Here is a 7,474-nt window from a genome sequence, read left to right as displayed (position 1 = left end):
AGTTGCGTGTAGGCAGAATTAACTTTAACCAATGAGATGTATGTATACTAATGCCAGCACACATTTAGAGATAAGATGAGCCAATTATATTGTTATAATGCATGAATAGAATCATAGAATCCAGCTTCTGTTTGAAGACTTCCATAGAAGGAGAGCTCACCACCTCTCGTGGCAGCCTGTTCCACTCATTGATCACCCTAAGGCCGGGATCACACATGCGAGAAACAAGGCCGAGTCTCGCATGTTAATACCTGGCACTGTCGCCGGCACTCAGGAGCGGAGCGTGCGGCTCCACGTATTGCTATGCGGCTGCACGCTCCGCTCCGGAGTGCCGGCGGCAGTGCCTGGTATTAACATGCGAGACCCGACCGTGTTTCTCACATGTGTGATCCCGGCCTAACTGTCAAAAAGTTTTTTCTTATAACCTATATAAGATGATGTTATTAGGCAATATGGAGAGATCTGCTTTGATGCTTAATGTATTAGAGTGGCTGTTCCTTGCATGTATTTGAATTTTACAATTTAATTTGGAACAGGCACAATGTCTCCGAACGTGCCACATTATGTGGCGACAACAAAACCTGGCGCAAAAAACAGGGACAGGGGCTAGTTCAAAGAACCGATTCATCCAAACGTTATTTTTCTGGTGCCTAGACAAACTGACGAATCAAAGCTGCAGCAATAGTTTAGAAATGGTATTCTTCCTTACATGAATTTGTCTTTCTCTCTTGGCCTAGTGTGTTTGGGTAAGTGGATCCACAGGTCACTTGATCTGTTTACAGTAAGTGGGTCCATTATAGTTAGACAAAGAACCCTGATGAGACCTTGTGTACTGTGTTAAACTGCTATGCTGTATTTTGTATAGAGAGTGTTGATTTGGAGGGAGTGTGGATTTGGCATTTCAATGATCATCTGTACGTGGGGTTGGATTATAAAGATTAGTTGATTGTACCCGGTGGAGCCAATGATGGCGATTGTGGACAGTAGCCTCCTGTATTGCTAAGGAAACCCATATGATTTTTGGATCCTCCACGTTCAATTGTTAAGTGCTTGATCAGTATTTGTAAGCCAAAATCAGGAGTTAAACAATCTGAGGAATAGTATAATAGAAACACGTCACCACTTCTGCATTTATCACCCACTCCTGGTTTTGACTCATAAATACTGATGTACAAAACTGAACCAAATACTGAACGTGTGAATGTGGCCTTATGGTCATTCTTGCAATTACCGTAACTTAATTGCAGTCGTTAATTCACTATATAACGGTTCAGTGATGAGTCTGGGTTTAAGGTCCTTGCTAATTATGTCAGTTCTATGTGGGCGACTGAAGTATCTTATCTTTGTAGACTATTACAGGTATAACATGTGATATCATTGTGTTTTTTCTCTTCATAATGATATTTATTGCTAACAAGTATGTCTTCTTTGATTGTCGTTCAAGCATGTTCAGAATTAGGAAGTTCTGATAATTAATATATAATACCTGTGGACTCTGTTGTGCAGTTCCTCTGTTACTCCTGGAAATGTGTGTATAGCACCTGGTCTAAGCAGAGACACAACTACCTATCTTACCTGTATGGCTCCAGCTGCTGTACTATGCCGTTTACTGGAGTACAGGCAATTCTCTGAAATACAGCCGTCGCTTGGTTAAAATCAATTAGTGGAGCTGCAAAATTTACATCCCAGACCTTACTGACAACTAAAGGTACCGTCACACTGGACGATATCGCTAGCAATCCGTGACGTTGCAGCGTCCTCGCTAGCGATATCGTCCAGTGTGACACGCAGCAGCGATCAGGCCCCTGCTGTGATGTCGCTGGTCGGGGCAGAAAGTCCAGAACTTTGTTTCGTCGCTGGACATCCCGCTGACATCCCTGAATCGGCGTGTGTGACACCGATTCAGCGATGTCTTCGCTGGTAACCAGGGTAAACATCGGGTTACTAAGCGCAGCGCCGCGCTTAGTAACCCGATGTTTACCCTGGTTACCATCGTTAAAGTAAAAAAAACAACCACTACATACTTACCTACCGCTGTCTGTCCTCGGCGCTGTGCTTCTCTGCTCTGGCTGTGAGTGCCGGGCAGCCGGAAAGCAGAGCGGTGACGTCACCGCTCTGCTTTCCGGCTGCTGTGCTCACAGCCAGAGCAGAGAAGCGCCCTGCGCTTAGTAACCCGATGTTTACCCTGGTTACCGGGGACCTCGGGATCGTTGGTCGCTGGAGAGCTGTCTGTGTCACAGCTCTCCTGCGACCAAACAGCGACGCTGCAGCGATCCGGATCGTTGTCGGTATCGCTGCAGCGTCGCTTAGTGTGACGGTACCTTTAGGGTTACCTTTCTCCTTCTCCCCTACTGTCTGGTGCTGCCTGCAATGATAAGGCAAGGTTAGACTGTGTAAGGACACACAAAAGGTAGCAGCTATTTGTCATTTTATTAATATATTGCCAGGAGGAATAACAGAGCAATGCCACAGTGCAAAAAAGTAATGCTTCATAATTCTTTTATAATGAATACAAATATTCAGTAACCAAGACAAGTTCTGAGAGCAGAAAGATCCTTGTTCATTCTCTCAGGAACTGTCTGATCAGTATAGACTGGAGAGCCTGCCTGCACAGACCTACTATCTGAGCACTATATGGCTATGTTATGGGGGTAGAATGGGTTATGTTGGTGTACACTTATCTCTGACTAAAAGTACACGTGTGTGTCTGTCCTATCTGAGACATTTATGGCATATGGATGGGATATATCATCTGCGTTTGATACATACAGGTCCCGCCAGGTTCCCATTAGGCATAAATGGAGCGATATGCACATGAGCAAACACCTCTCCTTTTCTGAATGTCACCACTGGGTTCCCAATCTTTCCATTCAGCAGTGGTACCTGCATTTGTCAGACATATGGCAGATCCTTTCAATTTGAAATAAATATCTTAAATGAGGCAAACTCTCATCCCACGTGTACTGTTCCACTTGAGGTGATGGTGTGCTTTACATATTTAGAAGGGAGTCAATCACCCCCAAAATGCATATTACACTAGTTATACAGTGGACTGATACCCTATTAAAAAAAGGTCTTACTAGCACAATAGTGGTACAGTGCCTAACAAAAAAACTTTAACTTCAATTGAGGGGATTTTGGTGCACCCTTAGTGTGGGTAAGTGCTAAGTGAACCAGTACTCCAACATCAGAGAGGAGGAGAGCGCAGAAAATAAATTTTACATATGCTGCTCCAGACTTCATTCGATCACTCTCTCACTTCATTCTCTGGCCTCTCTCTTCCCGTCTTCAAACAAATCGGTAATCATGAGAAAGTGAGCAGCCAGCCGCAGTTCTGACTTCCTTTTGATTAAGGATTTGTCCAAAGGCGGGGAAGCAGAGGCCAGCTGATTCATGTGACAATGTTATATGAGCTCCAGGAGAACGAGTGCCAACACCGCTGGAATGACCCAGGACATGAGTATGTGTTCTTTTAAATGGAGAAAAACATTCTGACTGAGAAGGAGTTGTATGAGTTGAAGGAAACCCTTCAGGGGGAGTGGTGTTAACTTTTTTTTCTGATGGAGGAATGAGGAGGTGTCTGGGCTCATTTTTAGTCTCAGTCTGACCCTAAGTTCAAATGTGTGATATTTTTAGTCTCCTTCCCTGGACAGTGTGTTAAAACTATTCATCACCCATTTAGGCAAGTTATAATTGGGCAACTCCTGCTAATGCCATGTGAATGTGTAAGGAGCAAAACCAGGGCAGTAGTCATGGCCGAATACCCTGGCGCATCTGCGCCCTGGCCTCCCATTACATGAAAACATTGTCCAATAATTTGTGTACCTGTGGCTCCACTTTCTGCGCCGTCAGGGTCACCTCTATTGCGCTGTAGGCTCCCATCAGTTGATGTTATAAAGATTGAGACACAGTCCAGTTCAACATTCAAATAAACAACTTTACTGTTTCCATTACGCAGCACATCCATATTCTTCACATCATTAACATTACACATCTCTACTTCTTTCCCTGTGTTTTCTTTTCTGTCACACAGCACATACCCGGTCGGACCGTGCCTCAGGGTTCCTCAGAGTCCTCCCAATTCAGCTCTGCAACGGTTAGTACTTCCTTAGCCTGTTTCGCCCCAGACAAGAGACTTTCTGCCTCAGGAACTAGTTGCCACCTGGCGGATGACCTGCCCTTCTGTACTGTGCTTTGTGGTGACCCAGCGTACTCCTGGTCCAAGCTCACTGCATTTGGGAGTTCCCTCAGCAGCCGTTTTGCCCCGGCACTGAGGACATCTGCCCAAGCTATAAGCTGCCACATTATGGAGCTACCTGTGCCCCTGTCCTGTCACTGCTTCGGTCTTGTTTCTCTTTTCCCGATGTGGTACTGGTCTCTGCTTTTCCGGCCCAATGCTGTGGATGGCTGGGCTTCTCTGTTAATAAACATTGCGGGGTTGTTGCTCTTGTCCTGGGCACTGATGCCCGTATGGACTGTTCGAGCACCCGGGCCCTTCTGACTCTAATGAGGAAGTTCTCCCTTTCTTAGCTGCAGCTGACCCCTCCTACATTAACTAGTACCTAACTATGTGGAATTCCTATCTAGTACTATGTACACTCTTCTGAGGTACTTCATCTAGTGAGCATACTTCAGTACTACGCTTTCCCTATTTAACAGGTACACCAAATAGCAATATATATTTAGCAGATTAAATGTTAAGAAAGACAATATACAGAAGCTGCTGCCACTTTTTATAACACCACAATAACAGCAACAATCGATTCTGCCGCCCCGCTCATGCATAATAAAACTCATACATTCAACAGGCAGCCCTGGCTGACCAGCCTGACCAAAGAACTGAGATGGGCTTCCAGGATCACTGAGCGGAGATGGAAGCGATCCTGCTCCGCCGACCACTTCACTGCATACAAGAAGTCCCTCGCCTGTTTCCAGTCCACGCTCACTGCCGCAAAACAAACTTCTCATCTCTCATATCCTCCCTGTCTCACAACCCTAAACAGCTTTTCAACACTTTCAATTCTCTACTCCGACCCCCTGCACCCTCTTCCTCCCCGCTCATTTCTGCTGAAGACTCTGCCTCTTTCTTTAAACAGAAGATCGATACGATCAGAGAAAGCTTTGGCCCACAGTGCCCCAATGCCCTCTTAGCAGCTCAACCCTATTCCTCCAAAACCAGTTTCTCCACCATGGCAGAAGATCAGCTCTCCACCCTCCTGTCAAGTTTACACCTCACCACTTGCACGCATTACCCGCTCCTGTCCCACTACATCCCTAACCTTGCCACGGTCTTCATCCCAACCCTAACACACCTCTTCAACCTCTCACTCACAACAGGTGTCTTCCCCTCATCCTTCAAACATAAGTTCACACACATCCTCAAAAAGCCCTCCCTCGACCCATCATCTGTGTTTATCTATCGCCCGATATCTCTTCTCCCTTATGCCTCAAAATTACTGGAACAACATGTCCATCTTGAACTGTCCTCCCACCTCTCCTCCTGCTCCCTCTTTGACCAGTTTCAATCTGGCTTCCGACCCCATCACTCAACTGAAACTGCCTAACTAAAGTCACCAATGACCTACTAGCTACCAAGAGCAAGCAACACCATTCTGTCCTTCTCCTGGACCTGTCTTCTGCCTTTGACACTGTGGACCACTCCCTTTTGCTACAGATCCTCTCATCTCTTGGAATCACAGACTTGGCCCTATCCTGGATCTCGTCATATCTGACAGACCGAACATTCAGTGTCTTCCTCCCCCACACCAAATCCTCACTGTCGGTGTTCCTCAAGGCTCTGTTCTAGGACCCCTACTCTTCTCCATCTACACCTTCGGCCTGGGACAGCTCATAGAATCCCACGGTATGCAGTATCATCTCTACCTCGATGACACGCAGATCTACCTATCCGGACCTGACCTCACCTTCTTACTTACCAATATCCCACACTGTGTCTGCTATCTCTGCCTTCTTTTCTGCTCGTTTTCTAAAACTGAACATTTACAAAACAGAATTCATCATCTTTCCCCCATCTTACTCCACCCCTCCACCAGACCTATCCATCAATGTCAATGGCTGCTCACTTTCCCCAGTCCCACATGCCCGGTGCCTCTGGGTGATCCTCGACTCTGCCTTCTCTTTCAAGCTACATATCCAAGCCCTTGCCTCCTCCTGCCGCCTCAAACTCAAAAATATTTCCCGGATCCGTCCATTCCTTGACTGCAACACCACAAAAGCACTAGTGCATGCCCTTATCTCCCGCCTTGACTACTTCAACCTCCTACTCTCTGGCCTCCTGGCACCACTCCAATTCATCCTACACTCTGCTGCCCAGCTAATCTACCTGTCTCCCCGCTATTCCCCAGCCTCTCCCCTATGCCAAACCCTTCACTGGCTTCCTATCGCTCAGAGACGCCAGTTCAAAACCCTTACAATGACATACAGAGCCATCCACAACCTGTCTCCTCCATACATCTGTGAGATGGTCTCCCGGTACTTACCTACACGCAACCTCCGATCCTCTCAAGATCTCCTTCTCTACACCCCTCTCATCTCTTCTTCCCACAACCGCATCCAAGACTTCTCCCGTGCTTCCCCTATACTCTGGAACTCTCTACCACAACACCACTCTGGAACCCTCTACCACAACACATCAGACTCTCGCCTACCATAGAAACCTTCAAGAAGAACCTGAAAAAAAATAAAGGGAACACTAAAATCCCACATCCTAGATATCACTGCATGAAATATTCCAGTTGTAAATCTTTAGTGGAATGTGTTGAGAACAATAAAACCTAAAAATGAACAATGTTAATCACAACTAACATCTCACAGAGCTCTGGATTTTGAATGATGCTCAAAAGCAAAGTGTAAAATGATGGCTGATCCAACTTCAGTGGAAATGCCTCAAGACAAGGAAATGATGCTCAGTAGTGTGTGTGGCCCCCACGTGCCAGTATGACCTCTCTACAATGCCTGGGCATGCTCATGATGAGGCGGTGGATGGTCTCCTGAGGGATCTCCTGGACTAAAGCATGCACCAACTCCTGAACAGCCTGTGGTGCAACATGATGTTGGAGGATGGTGCGAGACATGATGTCCCAGATGTGTTCAATCAGATTCAGGTCTGGGGAATGGGCGGGCCAGTCCATAGATTCAATGCCTTCATCTTGCAGGAACTGCTGACACACTCCAGCCACATGAGGTCTGGCATTGTCCTGCATAAGGAGGAACTCGGGGCTAACCGCACCAGCATATCGTCTCACAAGGGGTCTGAGGATCTCATCTCGGTACCTAATGGCAGTCATGGAGGGCACATGGAGGGCTGTGCGGCCCTCCAAAGAAATGCCACCCCACACCATTACTGACCCACTGCCAAACCGGTCATGCTGAAGGATGTTGCAGGCAGCAGATCACTCTCCACGGCGTCTCCAGACTCTGTCACGTCTGTCACATGTGCTCAGTGTGAACCTGC

The sequence above is a fragment of the Ranitomeya imitator genome, chromosome 1 (assembly GCF_032444005.1).
Source record: "Ranitomeya imitator isolate aRanImi1 chromosome 1, aRanImi1.pri, whole genome shotgun sequence".
In the NCBI taxonomy this organism is placed as follows: domain Eukaryota; kingdom Metazoa; phylum Chordata; class Amphibia; order Anura; family Dendrobatidae; genus Ranitomeya; species Ranitomeya imitator.
The sequence above is the reverse complement of the archived record's forward strand: the minus strand, read 5'-3'. Positions refer to the sequence as shown.